We start from the raw sequence: 22,862 nt of genomic DNA, 5'->3' as shown, positions 1-22,862 counted from the left end.
TGCCCTCCATTCTTAGAAATAAATTTTATTATATATTATCACCTTGCCTCCGCAGCCAATTTTATTTTTTGCATTTTTCCCTCCCCTTTTTCCAAAATCTATAACTTTTTTATTTCTTCACCATCCATTTTCCATTTTTATTTTATTTGAAAGATGAAAAAAAAATCATCAAAAATTTGTAAAAGAAAAAATTTTTTGTTTGTGCCAGCATTTTCGGAGACTGGTTATGTTTTTATATTTCCGTCGATAGATCTATTTGAGGACTGTTTTTTCACTTGTGAGCTGATGGTTTTATTGGCACCCAGGTGCTTACAATATTGTGATCTCTTTTTATTGCATTTTTAAGAAGATGTGGTGACTGATTTGATCTTTTTTCTTTACAGTGTTTACTACATAATTAATTTTATATTTTGATATATTGGACATTTATGGAAGTGACCATAGCAAATATGCCTATTTTTTACATACTTTATTTTTAATGGGGAAAAGGTGGGTGATTCCATCTTTTAAATTCTCCATGCTCTCATGTTCATTGATATAAATGCAGCCCTGGTGACGTCATGACTGTGGCCCATGTAACCTCCGCAGCCAATCACTAAGCTCAGCAGTGATGCTGGTTTAAACAGCATGAACAATTGAGCTCAGTGATTGGCTGCAGCAGTCACATGTACTACAGACATGTTGTCACTGTTGTAGCCTGTAAACAATGACTGAAGCAGCAGCAGAGAGCTAGCACTGGAGGAAAGGAAGATGAGTAATACTGATTACATTATTTTTACTCATCTGGGTAGATGATATACAAAAGAATAAAATCGGAAATCCCTTTAAAGACTTAACTACGAAGACAGACCCTTTTAAGATGCTCTTACCTGCCTTGGTCCATGGCACATTGTGACTTTCAAAGATACGGGGTATACGGGGTATCTTGGCTCGAGGGCAGAGAAGATTGCTGAGCAGACGGTACAAGTGTGAACTTGTAAGGACAAGAACTTAGGTTAGAAATATGATGGAAATCTTGAGTGGAAGTTGATGAACCTCATTGTAGTGGGGATTGTTGGGCTCCGCTGGTGTGTGTCTAATGAGAAATCAGCCCACAGCTTCTTTCCATTACTCTTTTCCTATAGTGGGACAGGACAACGGAAGGGTTTAGCAATAGTGTGACCAGCCTTAAAGGGGCTTTGCATCACTTTCTTAGATTTTCTTTATGTGGCCAAGGAAGAATGAAATGGTACTAATAGTCAATCCACTCTTTGCATTTACAAGGCAGAGATCAGTAGAACCCTATGGAGAAGAGCACTATAAATCCTATTTTTCCCATGAAGGCCACAAAGACATTAGCATTTAGTGGGCTTAACCCTCCATATAAAGCAGGTACAGCCAAACACCAAATTGTTATGGGGTCCCTCACAGAGAATGGTAGGGTGAGTAAGGATTGGTCAGTTTGAATTCAAATGCCTGATCCTTTTGTTCTCCAGGTTACTGAACTGTTCATGAATCCATGAATAAGGCTTCCCGCTAAGACGCATAGAACCGTGGCTACTACTTGGTAGGTTGTTGTGTTCCATTATGATGTTTTTAATGATTAAATACATGCTAAGTTTTAAAGGCTATAAGTGCTGGACATTGCTCTTTATTTTTAGGTTATTTGAGTGGGTCTGATGAATCCCTGCATGGGCCCTCACTTCCAGAAGTAAGCTGACTACTTTTCTTCTTTGGTCTTTGCAAGTATACTTGTAAAGATGTATTCAGGTGAGCAGGGGCAGATTCTATTAATTACAATTTGGACAATCACCTGGGGCCCAAAGCTCTGGTGGGGTCCTTGGTCAGATTACCTCTACTATAATCTGAAGCACCAGTGGTAAAGAATGGTGAGGCAAGGAGTCAGATATGGCTTCCACAATTGCTGCCCCTCTGCCTTTGATTGACTCAGATAATGTCCCAATACCATCTATAAGAAATGTCAATCCAAAATGGAGGGGTGGTGATTTCAAGCAGAAAGGTTGTGCCAAGCATGTCTCTTATTTTCTATAGTGTCATCTCTTTTTATATAGTCACTTATCTTATAACATATAGTAGAATTCCTTATTACACAGTTATCCCTTATTATATATAGCACAGTCCCTTATTATATATTGCCCTTTCCTATTATGCTAAGCACTGTCCCTTATTATATACTATCCTCTCTTATTCGGTAAAACACTGTCCCTTATTATACAGTGTCCTCTCTTATTATGTATAGCGCTGTCTATTATTACATAGTGTTTTCTCTTATTATGTATAACACTGTCCCTTATTATATAGTAGGAAGAAAACTGGAACAATATCAGCTCATTGGTGGGGGACTCGCATTAAATTTGGGTGCAGTGCAAGGAGAAATCAGGCCAGTTCCTGAGTAACAAGACGACGAATGAAGGAGAAAGGTGAATCCAGCAACCACAGGAAAATGTAGGAAAAAATTATATAGGTGTGAATTTAAAAAAATTTAATTTAGGCTGTGTGCCCACGATACATTTTTAATGCGTTTCCGCAGCGTTTTTGCAGCTGCGGAAACACATTAAAAACGCATGGTAGAAGGGCAGCAATGTTCCCCAATGATAATCCGCATGTGCTGTGCACATGCTGCGGAAATTTCCGCTGCGGATTATCATTGCGGAAAAAAACGCAGCACTACCAATTATTTTGCGGAAGTGCTGCGTCTTCGCCTCCATTGACTTGCATTAGACCGCATGGATTACACATCACTGTATATGTAGATGCGTAATCCAAGCGTTCTAAAGTGCGGATGGTACCCGGGTGTGGAGGAGAGGAGAGTCTCCTCCACACCCAGGTACCATTAAAAAATCTGTAAAAAAAAGAATAAAATAAAAAATAAATGTATACTTACCTTCTGTCGGCCCGCGCAGCGCTCCTACTTGCTTCCCGGCACTTTGCAGTGAATTGAAGGACCTGCGCTGACGTCAGAGTCATGTGACAGGTCACGCGACATGGACTCCGGCAGGTCTTTCAATTCACTGTTGCCGGCAAGGGAGAACGGAGTGAGCGGGACACCGGGGGCCATCGGAGGGTAAGTATATATTTATTTTTTTATTTTTACCATTCTTTCGGGTCACACTATATAAATCCATGCTGTTTGCATGGATTTATATAGTGTGACCTAGTTGTCACAAGCACTTTCCAAGTGATGCTAATCGTTGGAAAGCGCTTGTCAATCCACATGCGGAAATGTCAGTGGGTAACCGCTCCATTTCCGCATGTCCCTGGCAGGAAAACGCATGTACAATCCGCATGTACAATCCGCATGCGTTTTTTTCTGCCAGGGAGATGCAGAAACGCTCAGGAAAAAATCCTGAGCATTTCTGCATCGTGGGCACATAGCCTTAGAATTGTAGAACACATACATGATGCCATCCCTGATCCCTTAAATATAAAGTGCTTTGTCAGGATTGTCCAGACATTTTCTTGAGAATCACCAAGGGGATTGTAGTTCATCATTAACTTTTGTAGGCATCAAAAGGGTTAGCTCTCCTACTAGAGGTGGCATTTGGGCCAAACTCCTTTTAAAACTTTTTGGATTCTAAAATTGGACACCAGATTTCCTAATGGTTTAAATTTCAAAACGGATCTTATGTATCTGCAATGATATAATGGTCTGTGATATACACATTATAATGTCATTTTTGTATCTGGTCAAAATTACTGTTATTGTGAACAGTTAAGCAAGTTGAAGATAAAATTATCTCTAAGAGCCCTAAAGTTGAAGATGACACATTTCCTTTGTATTTTAGGCAAAAAAAATATATGCTCATCTATTATATTTTAAAAATTAAAAAAAAGGAAAATGGGCCAATGCAAAAGTTTGGGCACCCTGCATGGTTAATACCCAGTAGCACCACCTTTTGAAAATATCACAGCTTGTAAATTCTTTTTGTAGCCAGCCAAGAGTCTTTCAATTCTTGTTTGAGGGATTTTCATCCATTCTTCCTTGGAAACTCCTTCCAGTTCTGTGAGATTCCTGGGTTGTCTTGCATACACTGCTATTTTGAGGTCTAGCCACAGATTTTCAATGATGTTCAGATAAGGGGACAGTGAGGGCCATTGTAAAACCTTCAGTTTGCACCTTTTAAGGTAGTCTCTTGTGGATTTTGACGTGTGTTTAGCATCATTAATCATTTGTAGGAGCCATCCTCTTTTCAACTTCAGCTTTTTTACAGATGGTGTTAAGTTTGCATCAAGAATTTGTTGAAATTTCATTGAATCCATTCTCCCACCACCCCTAAAATGTTTCCCGTGCCATTGGCTGCAACACAATCCCAAAGCATGATTGGTCCTCCCCCATGCTTAATGGTTGGCTAGATGTTCTTTTCCTGAAATTCTGTGCCCTTTTCTCGAAATGCGTAGACCCGGTGTTTTTTTTCCACTCATGTTTTTAATGCACTTGCCCTGGTTTTTAATGGTTTGATAAAAATGTGATGTTTTAAATTGACAAATATATAATCTTTTCCTACATTTTCTGTGGACGCTGGATCAACCTTTCTCTTTCTTTGGCCTTATTAAATACTATCCTCTATTATTATGTATAGCGCTGTCCCTTATTACATAGTGTCCTCTATTATTATGTACGGTATAGCGTTGTCCCTTATTATTTAGCGTCCGCTTTTATATACTGGTATGTATAGCACTGATCATTGTTAAATAGTGTATTCTCTTAATGTATAGAGTAACTGAACTCCAGTGTGTGAATTTTATTATTCTAGGGTACGGCTATTATTAATGATCAAGAGTTAAATGCTTTAGGTAGGGCAATTCTTAAGATATAAAAATGCTCAATGTGCTACATGCACTCCTTTTTCTCTACCCCTTTCATTATCTTTCCAGCTGTGGGTCATGTGTTAAGGTGAGAATCCCTTCTATGTTTTCGTCAGGTGACTGGATATGTGACCCGCACCGTCAGGCGACTCATCACATAGGTTACTGTGGAGGCCACACAGTCTGAGCTGCCCGGGGCCCTGACTATCCTTAACTACACCTGGAAGGAAGCAATCAAACTAATGAACATTTTTCTAGGACATTTTGTAAAAAATATTTTGAGAAATATTTTTACCACTATTGCACGTTCTTGAAATTTTTCCATAAAAGAAATGTTCTTGGTTGTATTTCTTACATTGAATGCCGACGTTACAATTCACTGAGAACTATTTTTTATATTATTGCACATTATTGAAGTTTTACTATCAAATAAATGTTTCTGGCTGCATTAAAGTAAGCCAGAGATTATGCCAGTGCCATTTTTTTTGCATGGCACAGTGGTCAAATGGACATTTTTGTGATAAAATGATGATTGGAAAGGAAAATTATTCCTCAACCATTGCCATAATAGATATTTCACATATTTTATCGATATGTTGGACTGATTACGCTGGACTAGATCCCCGTGTTCAGCTGATCTTTCAACCTTTGTAGGCTCCAATAAAAGCTTCATAAAGATATGTTCAGATGTAGAGTTTTTTTTAAAGTATTCAAAAACAAAGAGTTTTTCAAGTGAAAACTGCTTTAAGAAAACACTACTTTTTCGGGGGAGTTTTTATTTTCCTTAAGCATGTTTTAAAGAGATTTTGAAGACACTTTTTGAGATTTTCAGATTTTTACTGTAATGTTTTCTGTATTCCAGTAGGAATCCACCCCAAAAAAGTAACATGCACTTTTTTTTCCACCAGACGTTTTTCAAAACCAGAAAAGGAAAAGAAGCTAAAAAAAAAAAAAAAACACTTGAACCGCCAAGTGGATTACAATTGAAATTAATGTTTTTTCAAGCATATTTTCATCACATTTTGAGGAGTTTTAAACAGTTTCTGCTAAAAAAAAATCCTAAAAAATACTCATAGCCTTATAACATGAAGACTGCACATCTGTACACATACACTATGCATCAGCACACTGCAATTAATGAATACATGAACAAAAGCACCCTATAAAATGAACATAATGCACAGCATTATCAAAACTACATTGCTGTGCACATTTTCTATCTTATGTCATTTCAAGCAGTTAAAAGAACTGACATGCTCACTCTTTGGGCCGCTTCCGCTGCAAAGTGATCGGCTCTCTGTACTCTCTATTTTTCACAGTATAGAGCAAAAGACACCACAAGGACAATGGCAAAGGTGCCGGCAAAGCCTGTTCTGGAAAACAACCACAAGCAGTGGCTTCACCTTGAAAAACTCGAAAGCGCCGGCGTCTAAAAGATGTCATGAGAACATAGCCTAAGGCTGTGTGCCCACGATGCATTTTTGGTGCGTATTTGCAGCGCGTAAACGCTCCAGAAACGCATTACATACCTTATCCCATGACTTCCTATGACATTCTGCAAGTTCTGTGCACATGGTCCGCATTTTTTCTGCGCAGATTTTACTCGCAGAAAAAATATGGACATGACCAATTCTTGTGCGTTTCTGCATGCGTATTTGCCTATACAATGCACTGGAAAAACCCATGGCAAATATGCATGCAAATACGCGTCAAATACGCGTCAAAAACGCATGCGGTTTTTACATGCGTTTTTCTGCCAAGGAGATGCAGAAATGCTCAGGAAAATTTCTGGTTCATTTCTGCATCGTGGGCACTAAGCCTAAGGATAGCGTATTTGCTGAAATCACACTCGGACCAATATTAGTATATGGGAAAATAAAGTAAAGGGAGCCAGCTCACCCGTGAGAAGATCCAAAGCGCGGAAACTTGAAGCGCCACAAGGATGATAACGTGAATGGAGTAAAATTCCAGTGTAAAAATCATCAATAAAACCATACGTTTGTTTAGAAGATTGAAAAGTACCAATACCTAAACTGTTAAGATTAACAAACGCGTTTTAGACAAACGTTTTTAGTGATTGCATGTTAGGATGTAAATTGGGTAGCGTGTCAAAGAATGGAGAAGATGGAGACATTTTTTTCTCCATCTTCTCCTCCTCATCCGAGAGAATCAGAGTGTGGAGCCCCTGAGGGTTCGGCCGCCACAGGAATACTGCACTTCTTTAATGGAGTGTGGTGTTCCTCCTCTGAGGTAAGCCTGGTGTGATGGTAGTGTTCCAGCCTTTTGCATCCAACACCACATTTCCACCAGAGGGAGCTAGTATGCACTAGGTGCTGCTCCCCTGGTTACAGGGAGACTGGGGAACACAAAGTGGTAGGAACCAGTTAGTGGGTGTGGGTGGAGGAACAGTTAGTTAGTTACACTTCTAATTTCATATTTAATAGTATGCCATCTTTGATCTTGGTTCTTCCTGGTCCTTCTGTCCCGTCTTTCTGCTGGTTCAAACCTGGTCCTGTGTGGACCTGTCCTGTCAAGTGGTCGTACTGTGCTGTCAAAATACTGTGCGTAAAGTGACTTCCCTCCGGAAGCGCAGATCCTGTGTGGGCCTGCACCGGCATGGGACACAGCCCTCGTACCCCGATCTATGGGACGAGAGGTAGGTTGCAGACGAGGAATGTCTCAACCCGGCCAAGGACCAGGATCAAGAAGGCCCGGGAGCTTTAGAGTGTGGCTCCCTAGCAAATGGGTCCCAGGGAGGATGCAGACGGAGCGGAGTACGCCACCTGTCCTCGCCTACCTGATCTATTCAGAGGGATTCCGGCTGCAAGAGGGGTACCGGCCCCCGACACCCGACCTCGTACTCTATGTCCAGGACGGGAAAGCCCGGTTAGGCCCTGAGGATCCCGGCGGGCTTCGGATGGAGAGGAATTGCCACCCGAGCCCTACACCTGAGAGGAGCTCAGAGGGAGACCCGGCCTATCTAAACACGCACAGACGGGAAGGGGTAAAGTCTGTAGTGCAGGAACACTCTGGTGTAGGGATGCTACCTCACACTGGACTTCCTCGGAGGTAGTCGGACTCCCGTCCCTGGTGGCCGCAGGACTCCGCGAGGAGCAGGGAGAAGCCTTGCGCTGCTTATGAGAACTGTGAGTAAAGCCTTGGAAATTCATCCCTATGGCCTCCGGACTGTTCATTACGCGCCATACCACGTGACGCGGTGCCCGCACTCCCCGCGCTACTACTACTACCCCCTTCATCCTGCCTTGCCTGCCCTGAGGCCGCGCTCCGCCTGTGGGGAGCAGCGAGAACTTTAGCCGCCATGACATCGGGCCTCAGCGGACTGAAGCGGCGCTGGTGGCGCATCACCAGACACCACAGGTGGCGTAGTTGACAATTACCATTCAACCCGGAAAGCCCTAACATCATTTTCAATGTGACGGCCCTGGGCACGGAACGGGTCCAGGCCACGACTGCATCCCCGTTCTCAACATCTGACCCGGCTCCGAGTTCCCCATCTTCCCAGGGCAGGGCTTGCGAGCGTCACAAGAGCACACTATGCTCACACTCTGATCAGAGTTTGATCAGACTGTGATTTGCATAATCAGCCGATTCTCTCGGATGAGAGAATTTATGGCCGTCTCCATCTGCCCTTACAGTGGGAGTGAGTTAAGCATTGTAGAAGCAGTGGCTGATCGGTGAAGGTAACAATTCCTTCTATTACTTTTTTAACCAGTCTGTGCCATTTGTAAAGTCATTTTTATCTACTGGACAACTATATTTATATACTATAAAAATCTCCTAGCAGGTAAAAAAAGGAAATCCTCCAGCAATGACACAAGTTCTGGATTTAAAACTTCACATTCATTTCTGCATTAAAAAGTGGCGGTGCCTCCATACATTAGAGCAAAGCTATGCCTTTCAGCTACTAAGCCTTAATCGTTGTTCAAGTATTGCTGAAAATATCGTCATTAAATATGTATGTTAAAAATCACATGTCTGGGTAACAGCCAATGGGAGTAAAGTGCACATTATGCACGCACCTGATGACAAACACATAATAATGACAATCAATAAAGTTAGTCAAAGAAGAATATCAAAATGCCCATGTGTCTGCATAAACAGCAAAAACCTATAATATGACACATAAACTGATAGTATATAAAATATGACATTTATTGTTGTTATATTAAAATGATGAGAAATGCATAAATATAATAAAGGGAAAGGAAACAGCACAAACAAAGGTCACCGGGGTTGACAGCTATAGTACATATATAGATGTTAACCAATAAATCAAGTTCAGTCACATACTGCAAGAATATAGGAGATCTATACTGGAAATAGTCATGTGAGACCTACATAAAGTGCAAAGTGCTAATGAGTGAACTCACAGTATAGAACAATTAGTAAAGTAGCAGGGTGAATGAATATGGTATAACAGGGTATAGAACAAGTAAAAATGACAGAGCTGTACTGACCCGTGAGACCTGGATCCAATGCACGTTTCGCTTGGGCTTTAACGCATATCGGAGTACTACAGAACATCACGTCTTACAAGTATAATTTTTAGCCGTTTTTTTTGCTATAACCTATTCAGCCGCTCCACTAGTTTCATTAGTTAAATCGACCTGACATGTTCCATTTAGGGTTAGTGGAAGAGGTGACCCAACAAACTCCACCACAATAAGTCATCAGTCAACTGTGTTAGACCTGTTATCTTGTCTCATTCTTTATTCACTCTTAATGATCCCTACACTTTCACTGATATGACGTGCCTAAATTGCTTGTAATCTGCTCTTGTAGGTATGCCAGCCATCTATTGACTGTAGAGAATAAAAGCGACATTATACTCCGTATAGTAATGCTTTACAAGTAGTAGTCAGGACCATATTTAGTGTCAATCTTAAAATCTACAAGAGTGATTCAACAAACACTTCGGGAATTCAATGGCATCCAGCCATTCAGGCTTTGCTGTCCCTTGCTGAGCAACATCTTATCTTTGGTCGAGAGTCCTGTTTAGTTTTGAGGCATAGAATGTTTTGGGTGTGTGGTGGAGGGTGGGGATATGGGCTTATAAGAATTCCACTTTTTACTTGTGTATATTTTGAAGTAGATTACCGAGGCTAACCAATTGCAAGTTGCACCATTATTCTTCTATCATGTACTGTATTGTAGTCACCATTAAATGTAGAATGCAACCAATTCCACTTTTTCTTTTTATGCATGGCAGTTTTCTCCAGATTCTTTTTGCAGTATAATTCCCTACTTTTTTAAACTAATATTTAAAGAGTAACCGTCGTTTTGATTTTTATTTCATAAATCAATAGTACACGTGTACAATAAAAAATTATATTTTGGTACCGTGTTACCCAGAAAAATCAATGTAAATACTTTTTATGACAAAAGTATTCTTGGAGTGATACCTTTATTGGCTAACCAGAACAAAATATATACATATTTGCAAGTTTTCAGAGCACAGAGGTTCCTTCTTCAGGCAGTAGAAGGAGCCTCTGTGTTCTGAAAACTTGCAAATGTATCACTCCAAGAATACTTTTGTCATAAAAAAGTATTTACAGCAATAATACACGTGAAAATAAGCAACTTTGTAATATATCTTATCAGAGTGATTTGCTTCTTTCTCTGCCAGAATTGATCAGTTATTATCAAAATTCTCAATTTTGAGGTAAAATCTGCATTCAGTGAAGACACTTTCCTATTACTGAGATAGGAGATGACAGCTGCTACTGATAAGATTGCACTACAATAGAAAAAAAAACCACTGAATCGGTTCTTTAAGACTGCAATTGTAGCTAAACCATGAAAAATAGCATGCATTTACATGCATTTTTATGATGCGCCCTTCTGTTGGACCATTAATGCACTACATAAGTATTACATATACATACATATTATGACCTAATGTCTACTGTAACCAAACGTCATCATTACCCATCAGCACCAAGAGTTGCAAATGTCCATGCAACCAACAACTTTTCTGATAGTCTGATATATTTTAGGTTGTTCGCAACTTTTTTCTTTTAGTACTTTTGACAATTTTTACGTAAGTAATCTTGTAATACTGGAGAGCCAGAGTCAATCTATTTGTGTTTGCAGAACTATTAGTAGACCACGTGTGAACAAGATGTGATTTATCCACCCATTATTTCACCATAAGCCAGGAGATACTCTGTGGTTGTCTAGGAATTTCCCCGTACATAGAGGTTTTGGTGAGATATTAGGAGAGTAAATTTCTCCACCATAAATCACACTGTCAGTTTTTACCTTGTGATACCTTATATACAAAAAAGTGACCTCCTTACACATGGGTGTACAGTGTCAGTCTGCAGTGTAACATAACTTATACAATAACTTGACTATAACTTTATTTTTCATTTTAGTATTGTTATGTTAAACTTTTTTTGGTAACTAGCGAAAACTATCCCAAGGGAGCTTACTGCCATCCATAGCACAGCCTTAACCCTAAACATTCTTTGTCCAGGATAACAGTGTAGCTTCACCCTTCCCCACGGCACCAGACCTCCATGAAATAAAGACAAGCAAAGTCAAGGTAAATGACTTATCATTTCTACAGCATTAGTGATCTGCATTGTCTTATGTCTGCTACTTATCAATAAGTCACACAGCAAACGTAACCTTCTACATAAGAAATGTATTTGCATGAAAGAGATTGTACGCTATTGGACAACACCCTCTTAAGTGCTAGTATGACCCTCATAAAATAAAAAAAAACATATACTTACCTCCCAGAAAGGAGCTGTTCCAGTGATCTTGGCACCCTGAGTCCCAGAGTTCATGTGACATAGTTATGTCACGTGAGCCCCGCGGCTTATCAGCGGCCGCTGGTCGACTGCAACGCTCATGTCACAAGAACGCCAGTTTGTCACAGTGCCAACATACTTTTTTTAAATTTTATTTGGAGCACCTTAGCACATAAGAAGAGGTTGTCCAGTTGTGGACAACCCCTTTAACTTGATAATAACATATATCTTGTTTTGCCACGTTAGTTTTCATGGTTGACATTCATTGATGAATTTTTATGAACTTTTATATGAATAACATGCCATTTGCCTTATAGCAATTTTAATAGAAGGGAAAAATGCAGACGGCCTTTTGATCGGTCTGAGAGCGATCCAACAAAACACTGTTTCGCACCCGGACCAATGTTAGTCTATGGGGCCGTTTACATGTGTGATTTTTTCCTTGGACAGTATTGCTGCATGTTCAAGTTTGATCCAATATTTGATTCGCACTTAGGAAAACAGTGCGTGGAAATAATTGGACTGCACTCCGATGACATCTTAGTGCAGTCCAATTTCCATACACTGTCGCAATGGATAAGATGGAGAAATTGTGTTCTCCATCTTCTCCTCACAGTGTGCTCCAAACTCCAATTCTCTTATCCAAGAAAATCCAATCACACTGTGCTGATACTCTGATCAAAATTTGATCAGTGTTTGATCAGAGTGTCATTTGGAATATCGGGACATTCTCTCAGATGAGAGAATCAACGGACATCTGCACCAGTCCTAATGGTTATCATACAATTTAGCCTGCCCTACCGTGGCTCTTAAACAACAGCTGATCAGCTACAGTGAGTAAAATAAGTATTTGATACACTGCTGATTTTGCAAGTTTTGCCACCTACAAAGAATGGAGAGATCTGTAATTGTTATCATTGGTACACTTCAACTGTGAGAGACATAACCTTCAAAAAAATCCAGAAAATCACATTGTATGATTTTTGCATAATTAATTTGCATTTTATTGCATGAAATAAGTATTTGATACAATAGAAAAACAGAACTTAATATTTGGTACAGAAACCTTTGTGTGCAATTACAGAGGGCAGACTCTTCTTGTAGTTCTTGATCAAATTTGCACACACTGCAGCAGGGATTTTGGCCCACTCCTCCATACAGATCTTTCAGGTTTTGTAGCTGTTACTGGGAAACATTGAGTTTCAGCTCCCTCCAAAGATTTTCTATTTGGTTCAGGTCTGGAGACTGTTAGGCCTTAAAATGCTTCTTATGGAGCCACTCCTTAGTTGCCCTAGATGTGTGTTTCGGGTCATTGTCATGCTGGAAGACCCAGCCACAACCCATCTTCCATACTCTTACTGAAGGAAGGAGGTTGTTGGCCAAAATCTCACGATACATAAACCCATCCATCCTCCCTTCGTCCTGTCCTCTTCGTCCTGTCCTCTTTGCCGAAAAGCACCCCCAAAGTATGATGTTTCCCCCACCATGCTTCATGGTTGGGATGGTGTTCTTGGGGTTGTACTCATCCTTCTTCTTTCTCCAAACATGACTAGTGAATTTGATATCAAAAAGTTCTATTTTGGTCTCATTTGACCAACATTAATTTCTCCCATACCTCCTCTGGATCATCCAGATGGTCATTGGTGAACTTCAAACAGGATTGGACATATGTTGGCATGAGCAGGGGAACTTGCGTACCCTCCAGGATTTTAATCTATGACAGCATGTAGCATCGGCGTCTCTGCCTCCTGCCCGGCAGAGACGCCGTCCTCCTTATCGCCGCGGTCCTGCTCCGGCGTCTCCTGGTCTCCCTGCAGCTGCTGCTGGTGCATGCAGCTTCCTTGGCCCTGTGCTTAGGGCGCGCACGCTCCCACCGTCTTAAAGTGGCCGAGCGCGCCATCCTAAAAAGTCCCCGGCCAATGGCCGCAGGACTTCCCCTATAAAAGGTACCTCCTCCAATATGGAGGTGCCCGTGCAAGGTTGTAGCTTTGTGTGTGATACTCTGCTTCAGCCCTCAGGTTCCGCTGCTAGCCTGACTACCAGTCCAGCCCGCCAGCCAGACTACAAGTCCAGCCCTCCAGCCAGACAACAAGTACAGCCCGCCAGCCAGACTACAAGTACAGCCCGCCAGCCAGACTACAAATCCAGCCCGCCAGCCAGACTACAAGTCCAGCCCGTCAGCCAGACTACAAGTCCAGCCCGCCAGCCAGACTACAAGTCCAGTCCGCCATCCGGACTTCTAGTCCAGTCCGTCTGCTTGTCTACTCTCCAGCCCGACAGTCTGCCTACTGCCAGTCTGCCAGTCTGTCTATGGGCTCTGCCTGCCCGCTTACCTAGAAGCACCTGCCTGTTACCTGCTATGCCTACCAGCCAGTCTACCTGGAGGCTCCTGCCTGTTACCTGCGGTGCCTGCCAGTCCGTCTGCCCGGATCACCCGTCAGCCTGCCTGCCGTGCTCATCTGCTGTACCGGTCAGTCCCTGCCTTCTGACCCATGGGAGTCACTTGCTCTCATACAAGGTCGGTCCCCAGAGTAGCACCTGGTCCCTCTGCTCGGTCCCTCCATGGTCACAGAGTCGATTGAGCCGACGTACAACCTTGGTCGGTCCGAGTTGATACCTAGTTAGACCCCTCTGGTCCCTCCTTGCACCGCAGCACAGAGGTTCCACCACCCGGATCCTTAACACAGCGTAGTATGTTACTAACGATAATGTTTGAGAATGTGGTCACAGCTCTCTTCAGGTCATTGACCAGGTCCTCCTGTTTAGTTCTAGACTGATTCCTGATCTTTTCAGAATCATCATTACCCCATGAGGTGAGATCGAGATCTTGCATGGAGACCCAGACCGAGGAAGATTGACAGTGATCCTGTGTTTCTTCCGTTTTCTAATAATTGTTGCCTTCTCACCAAGCTGCTTGTCTATTGTCCTGTAGCCAATCCCAGGCTTGTGCAGTTCTACAATTTTGTCCCTGGTGTCCTTAGGCAGTTCTTTGGTCTTGGCCATTTTGGAGAAGTTGGAGTGTGTGGACCGGTGTCTTTTATACAGGTAACGAGTTCAAACAGGTGCAATTAATAAAGGTAATGAGTGCATAGTAGGAAGGCTTCTTAAAGAAAAACTAATAGGTCTGTGAGAGCAATTTAATTACTTAAAAATCATACAATGTGATTTTCTGTTTTTTATTATTAGATTCTGTCTCTCACAGTTGAAGTGTACCTATGATAAAAATTACAGACCTCTTCATTCCTTGTAGGTGGGAAAACTTGCAAAATTTGCAGTGTATCAAATACTTATTTTCCCTACTGTATATGCAAGCTGATAGGTGGTAGTTTAAAGGCCTATGTAGACTGGATGAATCACAGATGACCACCACCATTAGTCTTGTGTCATGACAACATTAAAGCATCCTTAAGCCCCCGTCTCACATAGCGATATCGCTAGCGATATCGCTGCTGAGTCACGGTTTTGGTGACTCACCAGCGACCTCACCAGCGATGTCGCTGTGTGTGACACTTTGCAACGATCAGGCCCCTGCTGTGAGGTCGCTGATCGCTGCAAAGTGTCCTGGACCATTTTTTGGTCGTTGGCCTCCCGCTGGCCAGCACACATCGCTGTGTGTGACCAGCGGGACCAACGATCTGGCTGGTAACTATGGTAAACATCGGGTTACTAGGGGCACGCGCGCACTTAGTAACCCGCTGTTTACCATGGATACCACTCTGCTACGGTGCACGGAGGCTCCCGCGCACCGTAGCAGAGTGGTATCCATGGTAAACAGCGGGTTACTAGGGGCACACGCGCACTTAGTAACCCGATGTTTACCATAGTTACCAGCCTGCTCCTGCTTGCAGCAGGCTGGTAACGGGAGCAGGACATCGTGGAACGATTCTTTCCACGATATCGCTGCTCCCCTGATCGCTGGTGAGCCTGCCTGTTTGACAGCTCACCAGCGATGTATTAGCGATGCAGCAACGATCCCTGACAGGTCGTATCGTTGTCGGGATCGCTGCTGCATCGCTTAGTGTGACGGGGCCCTTAGACCATTCATGTGTAGGGTTGCTTATTATCCAAGGGAGGGGGCTCAATCACAATTTTGCCTAAGAATACTGCCATGATTTAAAAGTGGTATCTAAAAGTCCTCCATGAGCAACTTCTCTCAATGATCAAGGAGCAATTTGGTGACAAAGCTTTTTCCAGCATGATGGCGAACCATGCAACAGGGCAAAAGTGATAAAACATTTTACAATTTTGGGTTATCTGTGGTCAATTCCCAAAAGACGGGTAGACAAAAAAAAAAAACACATAGAAATTGTGATAAACTCCAAGCATTGATTAGGCAACAATGGATTGTCATCAGTCAGGATTTGACCCAGAAGCTGATATCCAGCTGCCCGGCAAATTGTAGAGGTCTTGAAAGATAAAACAAAAATAAAGCTGGCCATACACATTAGATCACTGTCTGCTGAATGATACTTTGGCCGATTGTTCAGATGGCAGCCTTACCATTCGATTCTCCCATACACAGGCGCGCTCACTCTGCTAATCACTCCTGTGTTCTCTATGAGAAAGCCACTGGTTGACAAGTCGCCTTGCGGCTTATCGCCCCCATACACATTAGTTTGTCGCCTGAAGCCATCGATATTGGTGAATTTAGACTAGATTAATCTAATATGTATGGGGGGCTTAAGGGACAACTGTGTAAATAATGAACCTTGGCATAAACTTGATGTATTTCTTAATAAAAGATTAATAACTTATGAATTCTTATAATTGTACTCCATTAACCATAGAAACATCTGATGAATAGATCTAAACACACAGAAGCAGCAAACTTTGTAAAAACATGGGCCAAAACTTTGTAACACACGTGACTAAGCAACGTGGCTAAATATTTTTGTCCTTTTTGGGTCACAGTAAGTATTACACAGTCTGGTATAATATACCGTATCTATTGAAATGATAATCCACAAATAATGGTAATGTTAGGTAATGTCCACCATTTATTTTATAATATGCGCCTCACACCTTTAATTTTCATAATGGATGAATAAAAATGTATTTATGTGCTATATAATCTTTTCCTAATACTCTAATTACTTTGATGGTAAGAAGCTATTTGCTTGGACATCTGGGGGTCCCTTGAGCCACTCTCAGTGTGAACCAATCTTCAGGTGGTCATGGATTGACCTGTGGAGTATTTATTGATCTTCACATAAGAATAATTACTAACTGCCCATTGGTTTCTGAAATTGTGTGACTAATGCTATATTTTTTCATTGTTTTTCATAGTTTACGAGGAGCAGTGTTTCATTAAGAAGTTTGGACTCAAGTTCTGGAAAGTTCCAAGAAGAGTTTTCCAAATGGGAGTGAGAAAAATAACAACCCCTTTAACAATATCAATGTCAGTTTGCCAGACTAATAAATAGGGACCGAGGTTTCTACATTTATGAAACCCAAGTTGTCATCAAAAAATAAAGCTCTGAAGTTTTGATACTGGTATTACGTAACTTCAGCACAAAGTATTTGAGCAAGTTCCAGCAGATGTCTGATTGCCCCTTAAAGGGCTTGTTTACCCTGGTGTGTGTGGGGACGGCCTTTGAATGTAAAGACATTTCAGGGACAAGTTTGGCCATGGCTCTGCATTGTTTTATCACACAATATGTTTTGTTTGGATAAGGATAATGATATATAGACTTAAGCTGGTCATACACATTAGATGGTTGTCGGCTGAACGATGCCCATGCACAGGAGTGCTGCTCGTTCTTCCAAGGGCTCCTGTGTTCTCTGAGAGAAAGCCATCGGCTGAAACGTCGACTTGTGGCTTATCTCCAGGATAACAGTGCGATCGTCAGTCAAAAATCGGAATTGCGCAAATGACATATTGAACATCGGACATGCGTGATCAACATCTCAGACATCGGTCTTGCATAACTGACATCTCTACGATAGGTGCCCACATTCACATTACACCATTGACCAAACCTGTCAAAATTGGTGGGTTTGGCTGACTTTAGTCTAATGTGTATGGGGGTCTTTAGTTTTAGGATCACCACATATTAAGTTGTATTTCAATCAAGGTGGAAATAATCATAACTAATACTCAGTAACATAATGATACATATATGATTAAACAAAATATCCAAAGCAACTGTAGTAACAATTAAGGTACCGTCACAGCGACGCTACAGCGATCCCGACAACGATATGACCTGGCAGGGATCGTTGCTGCGTCGCTATGTGGTCGCTGGTGAGATGTCAAACAGTCAGATCTTCCCAACGAAGCAGCAACGATGCGGAGACCCGTAGCGACCTGTATAACGATGCACGCCTATGTGTTTCTGTGTCTGAGTCGCCAACGAGGTCGTTGGTAAGGTGTCAAACACACCGATGCATGCTACCCAGCGAGGCCTCAACGATCAAAGAAATGTCCAGACCATTCCAACACGACCAGCGATCTCACAGCAGGGGCCTGGTCGCTGCTACGTGTCAAACGTAGCGAGATCGATACTGAGGTCGCTGTTGCGTCACAAAACTTGTGACTCAGCAGCGATCTCGCTTACGGGGCCTTTAGAAATACACAGGTATGACTCCACTTTAAATGACTTCTTGACCTTGTCCTAATTGTGATCTGTCACTAGGATTTTTACACTTGTTCTGGCCTGTTCCAATGCTCAAATCTGTCTTATGACCATTAGATCAGGAGCTTGTGCTACACAAGCAAGAGAAAACTATTTGTGAGACCCGTATATATTACAGACATAACGTAAGTTGAGGTCAGTGTAGGATAAGTGCCTTCACACGAGAAAAAAATGTAAACAAGTAAAAAAATAACAAATTTGGGTTTCTGTTCAAAAACAAGAACAAAGCTCGAATAACTAATGGGTTGAAAAAACACCATAAAGTTCAAACTCTAATATTCACAAACCCCAGTTGATCCAGATAAATGCAGAATCAACCCTTTAAAAGTCAAAGACTCTATTCACGAAAAATAACAAAATATCCTTCTTCACTTTTGCTGACAATCGGCTATTCTACATTAACTCCATTAACCCTTTATATTGTGTTTTATTCAAAATAAGTTATTAATATCAGATTGCTGGGGGTTCGATACTTGGCAGCCTAACCGATTAGCTGGCGGCTGCTGGATGTTAGCAGAAAAGGAGCTAAACAGCAGAGCTCTGTTCACAGTGTAGTGGCCATTTCCAGGTACTGCTGATAATGCCTATTATTTATTATTCTTTGCTTATATAGCACCATTAATTTCACAGCGTGTTAAATACATCATCATCACTGTCCCCATTGGGGCTCACAATCTAAACTCCCTATCAGTATGTCTTTGGAGTGTGGGAGGAAAGTGGAGAACATGGAGGAAATCCACTCAAACATGGAGAGAACATACAGACTCCTTGCAGATGTTGGTGGGATTTGAACCCAGGATCCCAGCGCTGCAAGGCTGCAGTGCTAACCACTGAGCCACCGTGCTGCCCACCTATTCACTTCAATGAGAGCACAGCTGCAATAAATACTGTTATAGTAGTGAGACCTTTGGGCCCCTAATTTAGCTTCTGCCCTTTCTACACAAAAGTCAATGGAGCCTGCAAAAATCGGCAACATCTAAAATCCTAATTGACGCTCATATTCGATCCTATTTTTACCTGGTCAATGGAAGTAAATATGACAGACAAAAAAACACAGCTGAACACTAAACAGTCATGTCCTAAAGTAGATGGTAGCACGTATAAATATGTGTATTTACACAAGATTTATCTTAAATGGATCCTGACAGCTGGTGGATACTAGCCCAATTACGGGCAGCATGAATCAGGCACTTGCTCCGTTATTTAAGCCAGGTATGTTGGACCCTAAGATGTTGCATTTCAGAGTAAAACCTACCTGGCGGAGCAAGACTCTGATTTAGCCCACCTTCACACATTTGTATCAAACCGGTACCGGAAAAAAACAGTACTGGTGTCATCCGTGTTTAGTATCAGTCTGTCATCTGTGTGCAATCAGTGTTTTTCCAGTATGGATAAAGAAAGAAAGAAATTACAAAGATTCTCCTACACTTGAGATGACGCGCCCCCAGGGGGATATCACGGTGGCTGGCCCGGTCCGTGACCCAGGGCGGTCAATAAAAAGGGGAGATTTCTATTTATAGGGGATTTATAAAGTTCGTGACACCACCTGTGGAATGCGGCCAAAGGGAGCCGCCGCTGCGGAGCAGTCCTCTGAAGCTGATGTTACTGCAGCAGGGATGGTGTGGCTCTCCACAGGAAGAGCTAGTGACGCGTCCAGGGGATGGGGACGACTCGGCGCCCGGGCCTTGTTATTGCCTGATCTCGGGGGATGTCGCGCTGGTCGGTTCCCGGGCCCGTACCCTGGGGTCACTCTTAAAAGAAGGGGGAAGTTATATCGGATAGGGGAATGTTCGTGACGCCACCTGTGGTGTCTGGTGAGGATCACCAGCGCTGCGACAGTCCTCTGAGGCCGGTGTTCAGGCAGCTTAGTCGGTGCGGCTCCCCACAGGTGGAGCGGGGCCTCAGGGCAGCGTAAGTGTAGGGATGCAGGACAGAGGGGACCCAGCCAGGTCAGAGGAAGAATAGGAACACACGCAACAGTTCACTTCAGTACCTTTACTGGTGGTGTTTCTGGCACGGTCCAGGGTACTTCAGGGTGAAGGGTGCATATCAGGACTCTCCCCAGTGTGCGGATGTGGGGCCTCCTGTTCCTTGCCTTTCCTTGATAAGTTTCTGACCTGCCTGGAGCTAGGCCTAACTTGGTCTCTGTCTTGCACCTGCTGACCTGGTGGTATGGCCTTCTGTTGGAGATCACACTCCCTGGTCTCTTGGGCCTCCGTGACTCTTGGCCCTGGTATAACAGTCAGTTTCTGGTGAACCTGGGACGTAAAGTTCTCCAGGGGTTCTGGTTATTCCTGCTGGGGATATAGGCCCCCTGTAGGCGCGGACCCGGTGTCCGGTAAATGGTTTTGGGGTGAGCTGGTTAAGCTCCTCTGCCCCCTATGTTGCTTGCTTACTCCACTCGCCTTCGGCCACGCTCGGGGCCCTCACTAGGCTTCACACGGGCAGTAGGCCTTGCTACTCTTCATCGCTCTGTGAGTGTCGGCACGCTCCTGGCTCACTAATCTGAGCTTACTAAGTCTGAACTCTCTCTTGAGGAACTGGCTGAGCTCCACTGCAGACTGACCTCTCTCAGGCTCATCTTCTGCGGTGCAGTCAACCGAGTCTTTACTCACAGTTCTCATGTACGTTCCACTGATACACTGCGCGGGTGCCAGCCTCCCATGTCACGCTGCGTTCACCAGAATGGGGGTTCAGCTCTTCCTCAGGTAGGTTAGGAGCACCTGATGGAACCCCGCTTTCCTTATGTTCCTCTCTAGACCGACTTCACACTGGGTCTTCTCCCTCCTGCCCTGCACTTCCCCACTCACAGTCCCGTTCGGGTGCTCTGAAGTCCCTCCTGTCAAACTGGAGTTCCTGGACCCGCTTGACCCTCACGGTGACTAGAATTAGGCTTCAGCAACTGAACTATAAAAGCCAGAAGCCTCCGGTTTTTCCAGCCGAGACCTGAAGTAACACGGCTGGTCCAGGGGCCGGTCCCCTTCTTGTGGCCTGATCCCTCTGTCTTCTGACAGATTTGGGGCGTACGGGTGCCGTCCTGCACTCGCCGTACCCCCTGGGATCCCTTTACTAGAACGGAGCCTTCCTCCTCTGCTCCCCTCCTGGGCCTCTAGCACTAGGCCCCACTTGTGGGGCAGAACTCCTAAGGAGACTCTGCTCCCAGACTGTCTTCACTCTCTCCTCTACTGAACTGACCTGCCACGCTAAGATGACTTCCCTTTATATACCTCCTACTATGGTGCTCCCCTAAACTGCTTCCTCCACCCACACCCACTACTGGTTCCCCCTACCTTTGGGTTCCCCCCACTCCAGCCAGGGACAGGGCTCAGCAGGAAAACACATTGCATCTTGCCCCTCCAGCCGGCCTGGAGCAGTGTAGTGTTGAATGTGGGTGTTGGGGTTCCGGGCAGCACTCCCTCCTTACCTGAGGGAAGGAGACAACACACCTCTGGGTGAGATGCAGTACCTCTGTGGCGACTGAACCCTCAGGGGTGCCACAAATGTTAAACTCATACAGCACATGGATGGCACACAGATGGCACAGTTATGCCTTACCTGTGCTTTAGGTGTTTTTCACTGACCCATAGACTTGTATTGGCCTTTGTCGTAGGTGCTGCCAGAAAAAAATGGGACATGTCTCCATGTGGTTCACACGGACATGTGAAGATCACCATAGGTTATAATGAGTACGTGTGGTATCCGTGAAAAAAAATATGCCACACGCACCAGAGACACGGACATGTGAAGGGGGCCTTATGCTCCCTGTGCTCTGGGCAGCATGAATCAGCTGTCAGGATCACTATAACATGTGTTCTATAGAGAATAACCAGTTTGTCTTGTTCTACAAGCAACCCTTGACCAAAGATCAGCCTAGAGGTCGTCGATGTGTCCGCAGCTGATCTGACAAGACAGTCCTGATGTCACAGGTCGCTGACTTAGTTGGAGATTCACCTAAAGAGAAAAACAAACCTGGTCTTTGACATAGACATTAGATTTTACTGTGAGAAATGATATTATGCTTTATCTCTTCCTGAGTGGAGAGATGTGTGCTGTGATATTAATGTCATTCAATGCTTAACCCCCGGGCTGTTTTCCATTTTTTCCTCCCCTTCTCGTCAATATAGGCGAATGAGGGCTTGTTTTTTGCAGGACGAGTTGAAGTTTTGAATTACACCATTAATTTTACCACATAGTGTACTGGAAAATGGGAAAAAAAATCCCAAGTGCAGTGAAATTGCAAAAAAAGTGCAATTCTACAATTTTTTTTTGAGTTTTTTATTTTTCCATGTTCCATGTACTGTAAAACCGAACTGGCAGCATGATTCTCCAGTATGAGTACTCAGATACCAAACAGGTATATATTCTTTTATTTAAATGGTGAAAAAAAATGGAAATTTGTATGAAAAAGTCATTTTGCTTTTGGCTCCATATTCCAAGTCCATTACCTATTTTCATTTATAAGGCTATGGAGCTGTGTGATGGATTATTTTTTGCGCCGTCAGCTGACTTTTTTACTAATACCATTTTGGGGTAGATATGATGTTTTGATTGCATTGTTGCAGCGGCCAAAAAAACGTAATTCTGGCGTTTTTATTTTTTTTCATTACGCCTTTTACCAATCGGATGAATTTATTTTATATTT

The 22,862-nt window shown here is 43.1% G+C and overlaps 1 long non-coding RNA gene across 2 annotated transcripts in view; it reads left to right on the top strand.

Annotated features, from left to right (window-relative positions):
- The window catches only part of LOC141197820 (uncharacterized), a 36,435-nt gene extending 16,986 nt beyond the window's left edge, over positions 1-19,449 (top strand). The window contains exons 2-5 of one of the 2 annotated variants that reach the window (XR_012269860.1): positions 1,476-1,546; positions 1,641-1,749; positions 11,306-11,374; positions 16,872-19,449. This is a non-coding gene — a long non-coding RNA (uncharacterized lncRNA). Of the gene's footprint in view, positions 1-1,475; positions 1,547-1,640; positions 1,750-11,305; positions 11,375-16,372; positions 16,411-16,871 lie in introns of those variants that run through there. The other variant, XR_012269863.1, reaches the window with a different exon arrangement.
- The last annotated feature ends 3,413 nt before the right edge of the window (positions 19,450-22,862 follow it).

This window comes from Phyllobates terribilis, unplaced genomic scaffold (genome assembly GCF_046119375.1).
Source record: "Phyllobates terribilis strain yellow unplaced genomic scaffold, ASM4611937v1 Scaffold_2__4_contigs__length_985480577, whole genome shotgun sequence".
Taxonomy (NCBI): domain Eukaryota; kingdom Metazoa; phylum Chordata; class Amphibia; order Anura; family Dendrobatidae; genus Phyllobates; species Phyllobates terribilis.
Note: the sequence above shows the minus strand (reverse complement) of the source record. Positions and strands in the feature narration are given on the sequence as shown.